This window comes from Miscanthus floridulus, chromosome 5 (genome assembly GCF_019320115.1).
Source record: "Miscanthus floridulus cultivar M001 chromosome 5, ASM1932011v1, whole genome shotgun sequence".
Classification (NCBI taxonomy): domain Eukaryota; kingdom Viridiplantae; phylum Streptophyta; class Magnoliopsida; order Poales; family Poaceae; genus Miscanthus; species Miscanthus floridulus.
The window spans coordinates 29,145,387-29,162,848 of NC_089584.1; the positions used below are offsets into that span (position 1 = coordinate 29,145,387).

Here is a 17,462-nt window from a genome sequence, read left to right on the forward strand (position 1 = left end):
AGGTCGTCCCTCGATTTCAAGACATGGGGCGACCTAAATTTATTGCCTTAAGGACTGATCCATCCTTGCTTGTCTTAAACTCTAACACCAGCAAAATTAGAATCGCTCCGTACACAGTGGACCTCACAACCAAACACACGCTTAGCGACCATACAGACATGATTTTGACCTGTCCTGGTTGAATATGACGGAGAACCGCGACACAACCCCATCTGACTATTTGAGTTCATAGATCAAAAAATAAAACGACTATATACTAGATCAATTTACATCCTAGGATCTTACAGCACCAATATAACACAGTAGCATTTACTGTAGACATATAGTTTCTCAACACATCACAACCCTAATTACCCACCAAAGTAATCAACTTATAATCTTTATAATATACCTTATTTTGTGGTTAGCAACTTAACTATAATTTTTATATAATATAATATAATAATATATCCTTATTTTGTGCTTCCTTCCCAAAAAAAAAAAAATACTGTAACCCAATCAACGAACTGCATTAGCGCAGGCCGTCGTCATTTCCTGAACAGATCGGCCGTGAAGGTGATGCCGGTGCCGGGCAGCCACGCGAGCCCGTCGATGAATCGCCTGACGGTGAACCGGCTGGCGACGGCGGCGTCCATGATCACGTGGTAGCCGGGCCACTTCACTCGGCCCGCGACGCCCGCCCCGGGCCCATAGTTCTTCTCCGTGTTCACCATGTCCATGATCACCGTGTTTGGCTGGCTGGTTGGCTATAATTTTCAGCTAAAGCAGTGTTTTTCTCTCACAAAATTTTAGCATAAACAGTAGTTTCCCACGTAAACAGTAAAAATTTAAGTCCAGCCGAACCCTCTCCGTAGAACAGCGTGGCGAGGCCCGGGCTGTGGTCCCCTGAGCCAGCAGCGGCCCACTCGAGCCACCCGCGGGACTGAATGTCAGGGCCCAGGTAGGACTCCATCACGACGACCCGCGAGAAGGGCTTCCACGGGCGGCCCAGATACGTCGGGCACTTGCCCTCCACCACGCAGCCGTGGAAGGAAAAGCCCGTTGGGGTCCTTGCGGCCTGCGCGGTGACGCTCCCCGTCTGGCCGGGCGCCAGCGGCAGCGTGGCCACGAGGCTGCGCTGCACCACGACGACGCCGTTGCCGAAGACGAAGTCCACGGTGCCAGCGATGCGGCAGTCGCGGTAGAGCTGCCGGAGCGAGTGCGCGTACAGCGTGTCCTGGTGCCCCTCCACGGCCACGCAGAAGAAGGCGGAGCGGTCCGAGTCCACGCGCAGCGCCACCGCCTGGTGCGCCGCCGGCCCCGCCGTGTTCCGGAACGTCAGGTCCCGCGCGATGAACCCGGCGCCGGACACCGCTGCAAGCATGCCAACGAAGCAAGGATTCAGAATTTCAGATAGGGACATGCAACACGTGCAACCTGCCTCTCCGATCGAAATAACTCTGCCGCCGCTCGCTTTTCTGGTCACGTAGCTGAAATTAGAAAAAGATCGATAGGGCATGCAGAGCATGAAGAGGTTACCGAAGGTGGCGCTGCGGAAGGTGGTCCAGCCACTGGAGAAGCTCCGGCTGCCGGAGATGACCGTCTCGCCCATGCCCTCGCCAACGATGACGATGTTGGTCTTACCACCAGAGAACAGACTTTAGAACGATGTCCCAATTTAACATTAGTCTTGGCATTTTTTTTTTGTCCCCAGGACTAAAGGACTCTTTAGTCCCGGTTGATAATACTAACCGTGACTAAAGGTTCCTGCCCAACGATCGTCCGCGGGGCAGGGATCTTTAGTCCCGGCTGGTATTACCAATTGGTACTAAAGGTACCTTTAGTCCCGGTTGTTAATACCAGCCGGGACTAAAGCTTTTAGTCCTGGTTTGGGTGATGCCCCGGGAATAAAGATTAATCTTTAGTCCCGGTTTGGACCCCTAACCGGGACTAATTATCTCGGCCTATAATTCAGCTCATTTCTTCCTCCCCGAGCCCGAGCCATTCCATTCAAACTCACTGCCTCTGTTCTTCAGCTTGCTGTTGTTCTTGCTCTCTCCCCCTCCATTGGTGTTGCTCTTTGATTTTGAAGGTAAGAAACTTAATCCTCTTATATTTTATCAGTAGCTTATCTCATTTTGCGATGTAGATGCATGTGTAACTTTATATGTTGGACTTTATTATGATTTTATATGTCATTTTTAGCTCAAAATCACATGATGATTTGCATATATGTTTGGATAAACAAAAGTTAAATTAGTTCATCAAAATTACGCCTCGCTCGTCCTCGCTGGAGCACGCGCCATCCTCGTCCCCGGTGGCTTACGTGATCTTAGAATTAATTTTTCCATGAAATGAAAAACTTAGAAAATTGTAGAAAATCCGTACTAGTTGAACTTGCGGACCGTGTTCATCTCGACGAGCATGTTCTCTGCCGAGCGGTAACGGATGTCAAGGAGGAGCTTTGATTCTACGAGGGAGAGCAGCAACGGTCGTGGAAAACCGTGTTCCCTTTCTCGTAGAATCGGAGCTCTTCCTTGGCCAAGTACGGTGCCGTCCGGTGGAGAAATGCTCGCGAGATGATCACGTAAGCAAGGTCAACTAGTACGGATAGTTATTTATTGAAACATGTTTTTGAGCTATAATTTGATGGATATTTGATAACTTCAGACCTACAAATGTCATCTACAAATGTTACTATACTCGGAAACCTAAACGCCCACGAGCTCGCCGATATCGAGCAGGTCACTTTGAATTATTTTTTCCATGAAATGAAATACTTAGAAATCATGCCTTTTATTTTTTAGAATTAAATTTTCCATGAAATGAAAAACTTAGAAAATGGTTAGAAAATTGTAGAAAATCCGTACTAGTTGAACTTGCGGACCGTGTTCAGGTCGGCGAGCATGTTCTCTACCGAGCGGTAACGGACGTCAAGGAGGAGCTTTGATTCTACGAGGGAGAGCGGCAACGGTCGTGAAAGACCGTGTTCCCTTTCTCGTAGAATCGGAGCTCTTCCTTGGCCAAGTACGATGCCGTCCGGTGGAGAAATGCTCGTCGATTTGATCACGTAAGCAAGGTCAACTAGTACGGATGGTTATTTATTGAAACATGTTTTTTAACTATAATTTGATGGATATTTGATAACTTCAGACCTACAAATGTCATCTACAAATGTTACTATCCTCGGCAACCTAAACGTCCGCGAGCTCGCCGATATCGAGCAAGTCACTTAGAATTATTTTTTTCCATGAAATGAAATACTTAGAAATCATGCCTTTTTTTAGAATTAAATTTTTCATGAAATGAAAAACTTAGTAAATAGTTAGAAAATTATAGAAAATCCGTACTAGTTGAACTTGCGGACCGTGTTCAGCTCAGCCAACATGTTCTCTGCAGAGCGGTAACGGACGTCAAGGAGGAACTTTGATTCTACGAGGGAGAGCGACAACGGTCGTGAAAGACCGTGTTCCCTTTCTCGTAGAATCGGAGCTCTTCCTTGGCCAAGTACGGTGCCGTCCGGTGGAGAAATGCTGGCCGAGATGATCACGTAAGCAAGGTCAACTAGTACGGATGGTTATTTATTGAAACATGTGAAATCCATACTAGTTTAGGTTAAATATATCATTTTAGAAAATATGAAATTTACACTAATTTGCAAAAATAAGTATAGAAAGTAGATGACAACTGGTACCGGATCCTCGGCCTCTCGTTCGGTTGCGAAACGACTGAGGCCAAAACTCCCTCTCATTATCTGCGACAAGTGTAAGCAGAAGATTGTGATGGAGTACCGAGTCAAGAGACAGGGACCCAACAAGGGTCGTGTTTTCTACAAGTGCCCGGATCGCGATGTGAGTTTCTTACGTATTTTTTATTTATGGCTAATCGACCTACTTTTCTTGAATATTTTTGACTAAATATTTTTTGGCTTTAATTTTAGTGGGAGGGCAATGGATGCGATGGTTGGTACTGGGAGGAAGATTATGCTACATACGTGCAGAATTTGGGTGCGCTTGATGTAGCGGCTGCTGCTGATGAGTCAGTGAGCCAGCAGGAGAAGCTTATTGATATTCAACAGAAGAATGATTTATCTGTTTTAGTTGCGTACGATCACGAAATAATTATGTTACTGAAGTGCATTGTAGTTTTAGTTTGTTTAGTGATAGTTGGGATTGCTTACATTGTAGCCAGGCTTAGTTAATTAATCAACCGTGTGTGTGTGTCATTTATGTTGTGTAATAAAATACTTAATTATGTTCAAGGTTTTCATAATTTATCGTGTAATACAGATTATGTCACGCCATTGGATGTACAATGTCGATCGCCGCTCCCAAGACTTTATTGAGGGCTTGCACTATTTCTTAGGTGTGGCCGAGGCAAATAAGCGGGATGGTTTCATGTGCTGTCCATGTGCCCTATGTAAGAATTTAAAGGAATATATGTTAGATTAAATGTATTAAAATTTAATTAGTATTTTATTTAGATAGTTTTTTAGATAGTTTTTTATTATAGTTTTTGATATATGTTAGATTAAAATGTATTATCTATTACTAGTTTATCTAATTTCATGTTAGATTTATTTAATTGGATTTAGTAATTATATATTCTATATATCTCTCTATATATATTATATCTAGAGAGAGATTCTATATGTATACATATGTACTTAATTATTTCTATATGTATATATACATGTACTTATTTTCATGTGTTGAGAGAGAGAGAAAATTGTATCTAGAGAGACATTCTATGTGTATCACATGCATATCTAGAGATATAGACATATGCACTTATTTCTATGTGTTGAGAGAGAGAGAAAATATATTGTATTATTATATGTGTATATATATACATATACTTATTTACATGTTTTTGGATCGAAAGTGTTTTTGATTCGATTCCAAAGCCTATACCTTATTATTGTTTATCCTTATGAAATATTATGTGTTATTATATTTAATTGGATTTAGTAATTCTATATGTGTTATCACATGTACTTATGTTATGTACCATAGTAATTCTATCTATGTGTTATCTTGAAGATACAAATGGCTGCTCCGGATGATAACTTGAGTGATGACATAATGACGGATATTATCAACGCCGGCACCAATGTGGATGTAGATGACACGAGTCAGTACTTTGCTGATTATGAGGATATCCTGAATATGCCGATGGTTGAAGATCAACAAATTGTCGCGCAAGAAAATACTGGCGAGGTATATTCGATTATCTATCATCTCTTATAGATGCATGCGTACGTATATTTGTTGTTAATTATTGTGTTTCTACTCATGTAGCCGGTCTCTGGATCTACATCAACCACCGACAAAAGTAGGAAAGTCCGAGGGCCAAAAAAGCCATTAGAGGGCCGTTTCATAATATCAGAATTCGACACCGACACCGGCAAACCATTGGGACCACATGCTCAGACATATGTCAATCAATGTGGGTTCATTATAAGGGATAGGATCCCAGTTAGTGCTCGTGAATGGAAGCAGAAGATATCCGCTCCTAATGTTAGTTTTGTATCTGATCGTGACAAGAACCTAGCTTGGAGAGATATCACTCAGCATTTCACATTACAAGCAGATGATGCTTTGAAGGAGCTAGTGAGGGATTGGACAATGAAGAAGATGGCAACATTGTTCCAGAGTTGGAAGAAGACATTGTATAAAAAGTTTATCTTGAAGAATGTTACGCCGAATTTCAATGCTAAGGCGTTTGTCAAGTTGGAGTCCCATTGGGATGCCTTCGTAGAATACAAGACATCTCAAGACAGTGAGGAACGTGTGATGAGGAATCGGCAGAATGCCCGACAGAAGCAATACCATCATCACATGGGATCAGGTGGTTATAGGAGTGCTATTCCCAAGTGGCAGAACCTAGAAGCAGAGATTACTGCCAAGGGAATCATACCTGAAACAATAGAGAAGAACTAGCCTCAACGCGTGAAGAATTGGTTCTACGCTCATGGGGGAAGCCTAGACCCAGACACTGGCAAGCTAATTTTTGGCCAAAAAATTGAGAGAGCAACACAGAGACTAGCTCGTTCTAGGGAAGAAGCTGATAATGGTGTTTTCAAGCCCAACAGAGAGAAGGATGAATTGACATATGCCCTAGAGAATCCCGAACACGGTGGTCGAACAAGAGGCTATGGGGCGGTTCCGTGGCTACACGCATTCCCAGCAGACAAGGGTACCTACAGAAGCCGCCAGAGAAAGAAGGATGAGGAGGCAGAATGAATCCGTGCATTGGAGCAATTTGTTGATGAGTCACGACAAGCATTGCTTGAATCACGTGAACGAGAAAAATCTCTTGAGGCAAGAATGCAGGAGGAGATCAAGAGGCAAGTGCAGCTAGCAATGAGTCAAATGCAATCGCAATCAACGCCGGGAGTCACCATTAGCCCCGTTGGTCAGATGAAAAGCAGTTGTGCTTCTACGGAGCTGCCAGTTATTCAAGACGACGCTGGGTTGCGCTTCCCTGTTGATGACATTACCGAGCCTCTAACAACATGTGAGCTGCACATTCTAGATGGTAATAATGCATCAATCATGGAGGCTGTCGGGGTTGTATCTCCAATAGACCGAACGAAGACACCAAGAATCCATGTGTTAGTTATTCAATCTGGATATGCTAGCGTCTCAGTCGATAGAGTGCTCAAAGGTTACAGCAATGTTCCTCTTGACATTGAAGGCGGTGATGGGGAGAAGACACTAGGAGAAGCAGAGAAGACATTTATTCAATGGCGCAAACGCTTCATCATCATTCCTAGGGCACCACCGCTTCCCCTACCTCACCCTAGGTACGAATGAAAGTGAATGAAATATTATTTTCCATTAATTTTCTATTGGCTTCAAAAATAATTGACACACAACTTGTTTTTGTAGCAGGGTCTCCCCCCAGCCTAGCCTAATCATTCATTCCCCATCTCATCACAGCGTTGCGGGGGGCGAGACGACTTCATCCCCACGGCGATCGCCAACTCCTACACCAGCCCCATCGCCTCCACAACGATCTCCAACTCCTACACCGGCCCCACCGCCTCCACAACGATCTCCAATGCCTCCACGCCGATCTCCACCAACACCGGCCACATCGCCTCCACGCCGGCCTCCAACACCGCCCCCACCCCCTCCACAGCGACGCACTACAAAGACGTCTAAGGTCCCGGCGGCAAAGAAGACCCTGAGAAAAAGAGTTATTTCTCAAGAAATACTTCCTGAAAAGACTGATGAGCAAATAGCAGCCGAAGAAGACAAAAAAGTGAAAGATTTTTTTATAGATACCAAAAACAAGAGTCAAGCGAAGCTTAAGGAGAAGCCGTACTTTTACCTACCACGAGAGGTGCTGAGGCAGAAGGTCAATGCTCACAAGAAAAAGATGATTGAACTTCGTAAGCCTTCGCCACTATCAGACTATGACCGCTCCCTCGTGAAGTCACATGATGCAGGTAAGAAAAGGAAAAGAGCATCAGGGAAGGATGTCCCACAGCTCGGACAACAGAAGCAACCAATGCAAAATCTTGTTGTTGCTAATGAATATGGTTCCAACATAGAAGTCTATCGACCAGACAACTCTAGAGAAGTGTCGGTTCAAGCCCTTAATGCTTTTTTTTAAAGATACTGGTTTAACCTTGGATCAATTGACGGGCAAAGCTCCAATCCAGAACCTAGAAGTTGATACCTGGAAGACTTATAAATATGGCAAAAGTCTGTACAACCCTGCGGCTCTGAATGAATTGGGTACGCAAATGTACTTGCTCAACAAGTGGTACATGCAGGCATGTGGCAGGGGTGAGCAGTAGATCTTTGTCAGATTTAGAGACCATCATTACTTCCATGGCGATGACATCTTACATATTAGTTTTGAAGAATTGCATCAACTATTCCACTTGGACGCTCTGGACAAATCAATCATTAGCTCATTTTGTTTGTAAGTGATTCTTACTTTTATTTAATAAACTCACTTCCATGCGTACGTGTATATAATCATCCTCACATGTAACTTATATTTATATACAGATTCCAGATGTCAGAGCTCCAAAGAATACAAGACACCAGTGTTGGCTTCATTGATCCTTATATCGTATTCAAAACCGGTATTATTGTCAAGGAGCGGTGGGTATCTGAAGCACAGGAGAATATCATGATGTTCTTCGTGAAGCAGCACGACAAGACAACAATACTTTTCCCGTACAACTTTGAGTAAGTGTTAATAATAATGTAGTCTACACATTTTATGTAATATCAATACAACTTATATGCATGTACGTGTGTGTATAAACCAATACAGGTTTCACTGGATACTCATTGTCATTGAGTTAAACTCAAGTCGGTTAGTAATCTTTGACTCGTTGAGAAAAGAGCGGGCACTATACCAAGACATGATAGACATTATCCAGGGGTAATTTCGATCTCTCGCGCACAACTATTATTGAATAGACTTTGCCATAATTTATTAACGATCGTACAATATTGGTCGCATAGGGTTTGGAAAGAGTTTATTCGGCAACATCGCAAGGATTGCAAGGCACCACTTAATGTAGTTGAAATACCAGTAAGTTGTACTATATACACTTCCCCACGTGTTTAATTACTATATCGTACTTCAATTTACGTGTGAGATGATGAGAATAATCTTCTTCTCGTACAGTGGTGTTTGCGGCAGGAACCAGGTAATAACTTGTGTGGATACTATATTTGTGAATTTATCACTGCGCACATAAGAAGAACTCCTAAAGATGTCCTCAGAGTACGTATATATCAATTTTTTATTTATTTTTAAATGAATATATATATATATATATGTATTAATACTTTTCCTTTTATTTCAAATGCAAGACTGAATGGTTGAAACGAAGGGTCATGCAAAAAGACCATCTGAAAGCAGTTCAGGAGTCAATAGCAGGATATCTTCTAGAAAAAGTGCTAAATCTCAACGGCGAGTTCTACTTTGATCCTAAGGAATAAATAATGTAAATTAAATGTTTATTGATATCGTTATTTTCGAGAACAAGATTATGAAAGTGTTGTATATATACATATATATATATCTATAATATATATAGGTTCATACTTTATTCGAATATAATAATGCTCGAGATGAGAATTAGATGTAATTATATGCGTGCGTGTATTTATATTAGCAGCGTAGAATACGTACATAAAAACATATTATATATTAAACAAATACGTGTAACTGAATTGAAAACAAATTAAAAAAAAAGAAAAAGAAAAGGAACATTTAGTCCCGGTTGGGGTTACCAACCGGGACTAAAGGGTGCGGCCACGTTTGCTCGGCTGGAGGGCCTTTAGTCCCGGTTGGTAACACCAACCGGGACTAAAGGTCTCTCTTTAGTCCCGGCTCGATGACCCGGGACTAAAGGTGGCACCTTTAGTCCCGGGATCGTTGTCCCGACGCGGTAACCGGGACTAAAGGCCGTTACCGCCCGGGACAACAAGTCCATTCTGTAGTAGTGTCTTCTTCTTCCTCACCTCCACGTTCTCGTGGTACAACCCTCGCTTCACGTAGATCACGTACTTCCTCTTGCTGTGGCTGGGCGCCCGTGCCACCGCCTCGCTGACGGTGCGGTAGCGCCCGCTGCCGTCCTGCGCCACCACGACGTCCACGCGCGTCGACATCATCCTGCTGGCATGGGCGCGCTTGATGGCGACGAGCTCCTCGTCCTTGTTGTCGCCATCGTCGACCTCGATGTCCATCACCCACGGCGGCAGCTCGTCGCTGCCAGTGCCGGAGGTGCCGTTGGTTTTATTAGGAGGCCCATGGAGCAGCGGCAGCGTGATGCTGCGCAGGCGCTTGTGCATGGCATGGAGGTTGCTGACCAGCTGTGTGAGCTGCGCTACGGCGGCCTCGACGCGGCGCAGCAGGCGGCCGTCGGTGCCGTGGAAGCCCTCCATGCAGGTGTCCTGGTTGCCCAGCGCCGCGCTGAGCCACGCGTGGAGGTCGTCCTCGGCGCGGCGCGCCACGGAGCCGCCGCGGCCAGACGCGCCCAGCTCCATGCCGCCGGCCATGGCATCCAGCGCCCACCCGAGCTCGTCGATGGAGTATCCCAGCAGCTAGACGTAGTCGCGCACCGCCATCTCCTCGCGCGGGTGGTTGGACAGCGAGGCGAGCCCGCGGACCACGCCCATGGCGCCCAGGGCGTCGCCGAGCGTGTCGCGGAGCGTGGTGCAGAGGACGGGCACGGGCCCGCTGCCCGCACCGTCGTGGGCTGTGTCGACCGCGACACGCAGGCCTCGCGGCCACCCGACAGGAAGGAGATGTTGAAGCAGGCCTGGCGCAGCAGCGCGTCCTCGAAGGCCTTCGCCTCACCTGGGCTCTCGAAGGATAGGCGGGCGAACACGGCGCTGGCATCGGTGCCGCTGTGTGCCATGATGATGAGGACCAAGAGCATCAGCAGCAGGGGGCAGCTGGTAGTAGCGCTCATAGACGACGCCATTGCTGAAGCTAAGCTCCATGCGGCTCGCGAGTGTCCACGAGGAGTGGCTTGCCATTATATATATGGCCATCGGGCTGGCCTGGGACTGGGCCAGACCCGGACCGCTGGGTTCAGGCCGGCACAGCACGCGGGCTATGCTAGCTGTGCCGAATTGTGCACCGTGCCTGCTCTACGGCCCAGGCACAGCCCTATAGGCCGGTAGCCGGGCCGTGCCGGCCCGTTGAGCATGGCTAATTCTGCGGACCGTGCCAGCCCATAGCCTGGTCCCCTTAAATCACCTCAAAAAATTCATCTCATATAGCACTTAGCAAATATGACATTCTCAATCAGATCGCAAGCACAGAGTATAAGTTCTAAGTTCACATATTACAACTTCTAAGTTCACATTCACAATCACTCAATCAGATCATTTACCAAATTTCACATTCACAAATCAAAATTGAACTTAACTCCAAATGACCAAATCCAACAAAACAAAAGACACAAGAGAGACAATTAAGATAATTGAGCTGTTTGTGCAATGCTGCCTCATTAAAAAATTTTATAGGTAAAACTCACCCTTGTGAGAAACTCTAGAAAGAAAAAAAGAGTATAGTACAGCTCCTAATTAAGTTTTAAACATGTTCAAAGGTCTCTAGTCTCACAGAAAACAGATACAAATTACAGTTACAGATCACACTCTCAACTCTCAACTCTCAACTCTCAAGATGCACCATCGGCAGCACCTTCAGATGTACCAGCAGCACCCATAGTCTCAACCAGCAGCACTCATAGATGTACCAATAGTAGCACCCCCAGATGTACTAGCAGTAGTACCTCCAGATGCGCCAGCAGCAGCACCCCTAGATGTACCAGCTTCATCTTCATCGAGATATAAATTCTTAAAGGAATCCTCCAACTCTTGGTTGTCAACAGCATGTTGTAACCTTCTTTCTCCTAACTCCCAATCCTTTATGCAAGTCAGCATCTCCACGGTTTCAGACAACAAACGTCGTCGCCGCTCCTCAATGATCCTTCCTGTTAAAGCTGAAACATGATTATGAAGAGACAGTAGAAACATGAACTAACATAATATCTCTAGCCATGATAGATTAGATAGGTTAGTTTGTGGTCACGCCACCAGAGAAGTAAATCAAAATCATCCTCATATACAGTGACATTGTCACTGTTAACATAAACTGTGAGCTCACACATAACCTAACTAGATGTAGATGAAGTGGGGCAGAGGTAGGGGAAGGACCTACAACACCAAATCCAGGGCCTCCAAAGATCCTCCCCCATACCTGTTTTCTTTTACCTGTATGGCTTGCAGGCTGTGTAGCCCTTTGAGACCTAGCTGCATCAAACTTTCTCTTATATTTGTTAAATAACTTGTAAATTTTAGTTCTCACATCAGCATAATATGAACTGTAATCACAACCAGTGTACTCTTTAAGTAATTGCAGAACATTAAATAGACCTCTCATCTTAGCTCTAGGATCAAGAATGAATGTAAATAAATATAACAGAGGTATGTCCTGCCAGTATTTAAGGAATTTAAGCTTCATAGGATATACAATAGACATTAGATTTTGACCTTTTTCACTTGCATGCAAATGTGAAGCAATATCAAGAAGATGGTGCAGAATAAGTGGACTAGTTGGATAATAAACACCAGAAAGAACAACCGTGCTTTCATAAAAAATTTCCAAGAACTCTAATATCTTCTCAGCTACATGCCAATGCCTTGCAGACAACAATTGTGACCCATAATTGGCATTAATGAACACAGAAAAAATATCCTTATATGGAACCAAGTGTTTAAGCATAAGGTATGTAGCATTCCATCTAACATCCATATCTATGCCAAACTTTATAGGCGTAACATCCTGAGCAGTACAGTAGTTTTTGAACATAGCAATTCTTTAATTAGAGAAATTCAAAAAGTTAATAGCATATCTTAAATCTTATAAGTAAGGTTTGAACTGCTTTAAACCAGATTTTACAATCAGATTAATGATATGACAAGCACAACGTTGATGCATAAGACTATAGTTAAACCTTAGAAGGATCTGTAGGCTCAGGTGAAGGATCAGCACCCAAATAACCAGCAAACAGAGGTGTCAAAGTACTCATAGCCCTAGCATTAGAAGAAGTATTGTCTAAAGTTATAGAGAAAATCTTATCAATCAGACCATACTCCTTAATCACACAGGCAATTCTTTCAACAATATTTTCACCGGTACGTTTCACCTCAATCAACCTAAAACCAATAATCATTTTCTGTAACTCCCAATCAGCACTGACATAATGAGCAACAATAGTAATGAAGTGTTCCTTAGCATTACTAGACCAAATGTCCGAAGTCAGTGCAATAGAGAAAAACAACAGACAACACATGATTCTTAAACATATTACGACGTTCAGCAAACAACTTACTAAGATCTCTAGTGGTGGTCTGTCTAGATACCTTAACAAACCTAGAGTTATAAGCTCGAACAATGTACTCCTCACATGCCTCTGTCTCACCGATACCTAACGGCAGATCAAGCCTAGCAAGCAAGCGACACAACTCAGATCTAGCAATATCAAGTTTATAGTCCCAGTTATACACAGAACCATCAGGATTGTAAGCAAGCCTAGACTGAACCCTAGCACGTTGATCAGTTTTTTGCTTACAAGATTTCTCGTGCCTCTTCAAGTGATCAGTGCTAGCAGTAGATCTAGCAGACAAAGTACTCTTACACATTTTATAGGTAGCTTTAGTGCAAATATTAACTCCATTCACAGTCTCATAGATCTCATCAAAATCAGCTTACACAGCAGATTTACGCTTATCAATAGAGGTGCCAGTACCAGCAATAGATGGAGTAGAGCTGGTGGAGCCGACCGTGGTCCCAGTCGTCGTCACCCCTTCACCATCGCCGCCGTCCAGATCGATCGGAGCATAGCCATCTCTGAGATCGATACCAAACAATGCAGCAACGTCGTCACGGGTGTCGTCGTCGTTCTCGCCCTCGGGGGGCCAGGCCTGGCGGAAGGACGCCATCGTCTTCAGCCATGGCCTCTCCAACCCCGTTCCTCAACGGTGTGAGTGGCCGCCTTGCTCGCTCTATGCCACAGCTAGAGGACGAAGCATTGGCTATCGACCTGCGCAAAGAGATGAAGGAGGAAGAGGAACAGACAGAATCAGAAACAGTCAGACAGATCAAGATAGAAGAAGAGGGTTAGGGTTAGGGTTAAGGTTTACCTGCGCAACTGGAGCCCGGTGTTGGAGAAGACGACGGACCCCAAGAGAAGACGACATACCGTTAGCAAGGACGGCGAGCGGCGGCGGAGGGAAGATAGTAACAAGAACTCATATAATCACCAAGATCTAGAGGGGTCGAGGGGAGAGATGGAGAGGGAGACGGGAGAGAGGGAGGGTATTAGGGAGGAGGAGAAGAGAGCGGCTCGACGACGGCATACGGATCGAATCGAGGTCACCGAAGTCGAGGGAGGTCACCAAAGACGACGAGGCGAGAGCGAGAGCAACTCGAGAGGGCGGAGCGGCGCGGGTGGGTGCCTGGGTGGGAATGAGATGACCGAATGATTTAAGGTTTGGTGAGGGAGGGGAGAGGGAGTCGGCGCCGCTTATATACGAAGGGGGAGGCGGAGAGCAGCTGGGGCGTCGCCATGGACCGTGGGGGAGAGGGGAGGCGGAGAGCAGCTGGGCCGTCGCCTTGGGCAGTGGGGGAGAGGGGGTGGCGGGCCGTTGTCAGGCCGACCCTAAAAAGCCGGTCCGTGCCATGCCAGCCCACGGGCCTGCTGTACCGGGCCGGGCTAGCCCGGGCCCGCACGTCACAGGGCCGGGCCGTGCTCGTGTCGGGTTAAAAAAACGGGCTTCGTGCCATGCCGTCGTGCATCGGGCTGCATGGACATTTATACTTGCCATGAGCATGAGGCGTGTGTATATAGAGGTATCAGTTGTACGTGTTCTCTCTAGCTAGGTGCGAAGGGAGGCAAGCAAGGTATAGTTTAAGGTAGATGCTGTGCAAGTTCTTGTGCAGCGCCTGCAAAGCGCCTCAACTTTACGCGTTTATATGTGTTATATATAAAAAAGACATTTACGCGTTTATGTTATAAAAAAATTACGCGTTTATGGCAGCCGTCTGGTACCTATCATTCGGTTGTTTTATTGATAAAATTGTTAGGCTATTGAATACGGAATAATCTCACAGAATAAAAATCGACCTAAATACTAATAAGAACCTGTTCTTCAAAAAAGGAAAGAAAAGTTCTTGAGTTTGTATAGCTCTGTATCATATGAACTAGTTCAACTTGAACTGCATTCCTTGACTACAATTATTTTCTAGGACACGTAGAGCTGTCTCCTCCCTATGAAAGAATATTTCAAAAATACAATGACTTGAAAAGCACGATGCCACATATACAACAATAACCGGCTAGTTTTTACCATGTCACACAGGCAATAATACATACAACTGATACAATGGATTGTTATCAAGGTATTTCTCAGTTACTCTATATACTAATGAAGGATTACTACATACTATATACATGATAAAAAGATGACTTGGGTGTTGTTTATAAAACATTGTAATTATATTGTACGCTTGTCACTGCGCGGTGGGCATTTCATGTTAGGGACATCAGACAACCCGTCAGAACAGAACACGGGACCTGTAGAGTTGAGCTATCCAACTCTCCATTTCCTTGGTCCCACTCACCGGCTTATTAACAATCTGTCCACCCTATACGACCTCAGCACTAAACAAACATATATATGGAAACATATTTCATGGATATTAGTATTCTTTTATTTTGTCATAGCTATTAATTAGCGCTCTTTTATACAAATTTGGTCAGACTCAATTTTTGTGACTTAAGACAACTCCAAAAATTAATTTATTTGATTTGAAGATATGGAGGGGGTACTTGCTACCTGTAACTCGATGCATTATTACAAGACTTAGCATTCGTGTCTAGCCCATCATGCCGTCTCAAAAGAGTGCTACCGTTTGCATGCAAATGCATCGTCATATATTTCACTTGTTCTGTTCTTCAGCACGCCCGTTGGCTGTCTTCTTCTAAAACTTCAAGGACGAAGGTACAATGCCTATGCCACACACGGCAGTGAGCCACAGCGACAGGGTCACTAGCAGGAGCTCATTTTCCAAGTTCCAACCTCGCACTCATCAGTAAAATATAGTGGACTGCATATATGAAAGAATGCATACATGATATTCATTTGATTGTTTTCTAGCTTATAGCAGCTCCAGTGTCGTTTGAAATCGAACGGTGGGCTTGTCCAACCAAACGATGAACACTGGAGTGTTCGAACTGTCGCTGCCAGACCAAAAATCAAACTCACGAGTCGAACCGAGGGCACTAAAATAACCAATCTTGTACGTGATGTGAGGAGGGAGGGCAGGCACGAACTTTCCGCCTAGCTGTGAGAGGATAGAGAGAGATTTTTTTCTCTCACATGTGGACCCCACAAATCGATGTTTACACTAGAGCTATCGAACTCTGGTTCTGTTCGGCCTTTGTAGATTTCACGGTTCGATTTAGTATTGCAGGCGCCCTAGTTGTACTTTGTTTAATAGATTTAATTTAGCTTTATAAAACCTTACACTCCAAAATTGAAATTGTACGTGTAACCAGTGGTATTAGAGACTAGATTCATCCAAGCCTTGATTTAATAAGGTGAACAAGACATACTGAACATAAATATGCATTTTAGGAAGAGAAAAAAAAAACTCGTTCAACAAAACTGAGAACAAAGAAAGCTACAGGTACTTTAAAACCTGAACAGGCCCTTGGGAAATGTAATCTGAGGCGGCCAAAATTCTTTTATTGTTTTAAGAAAAACAGGAGGGGAGACCTCTACTGTGTGTATGTTATGAATCAGAAGAAAAATAAACAGTTTACAAGAAGCACTTATACTGCCATAATACCATTTATTGAAAAATGAATAAATATAACAGCACTTATACAACCATATGCCGGTGCCGGTGAAGCAGAAAAGTTCGTTCTGACTGGGTGGTTGAATGATGGACTGCAATGACAATAAACAATTTCAGACCTCCTATCTCGTGGTACGTCTTACTCTAGTCATTTACAGATGACACTTGTGACAGCTCAAAACAACTACTACATGGGGCACGTCGGAGTCGGAGATCACATAGGTCCGTTTCGCTTAGCTGAACATGCTGACTATTTCGGCTGATTTTTCTGAGAGAAAAATAATATTTCGGTTAAAAAAAAACAAGCTGAAAAGTACGGATTATAATGAACAGGGGCATGAGGTGCGGTGTGCACCGTTGGTCCGTTGCGCTTGCGCACGCCGTGAGACCTGATGACTGATGATGAGCAGGAGACTAATTTAACCACTGATGACTGATGGTTCCAGTTTCAGATCTACGTATCGGGGTATTAGATAGGTCCATCCCCTCGTGGCCCTGTCCGATCTTCTCCCCGCTCGGTTCCGCGGCAGAGATGAAGGGGCCGTTTGATATGACTCCTAGCGCAGCTTAGGAGCTGCTGCTCCACCAACCAAATGGTCGTTCGACAAAGTTCTCCTCACGAGGATCCACGGAAAACACGCTTTCATAGCACCCTTCCTTCACCCGGTTCCTGCTGACGCGTGCGGGCCCCCGTGCAGATTGGACGTGGGTGCCCTTCTTCTTTACCAGCAGCCACAGATGTTGGGGAGGGCGGAGCGGAGGCGGTCGCCGGCGCGGGGAGGGAGGGAGGGCGTCCTGGGGTGGCTCGTCGGAGCTTCGGGCACGCGAGCACTCTGACGTGGAGGACCCCGACGTGCGACTGGGGAGGAGTAAGGGTGGCGGACAGCAGAGCGCGGACCACGTAGCCGTGCCAGTGAGGAGGGCGGCCCGCGCGACTGGGGAGGAGGAAGGGCGGTACCAGAGCGCGGGCCGCACGGCCCTGCCGACGAGGAGGACCTTGTCGGGCTTCGGGACGGCGACACGAGGAAGCCGAAGGCCGCAGGCCTTTGCGGTCGTGGTTTCTTTTCTTT

General features: G+C 45.2%; 1 pseudogene; it reads right to left on the bottom strand.

Moving 5' to 3' along the window:
- Nucleotides 1–527: 527 nt before the first annotated feature.
- LOC136451866 (putative pectinesterase/pectinesterase inhibitor 22) lies at nt 528–10,444 on the bottom strand (annotated as a pseudogene).
- Between the last annotated feature and the right edge of the window lie 7,018 nt (nt 10,445–17,462).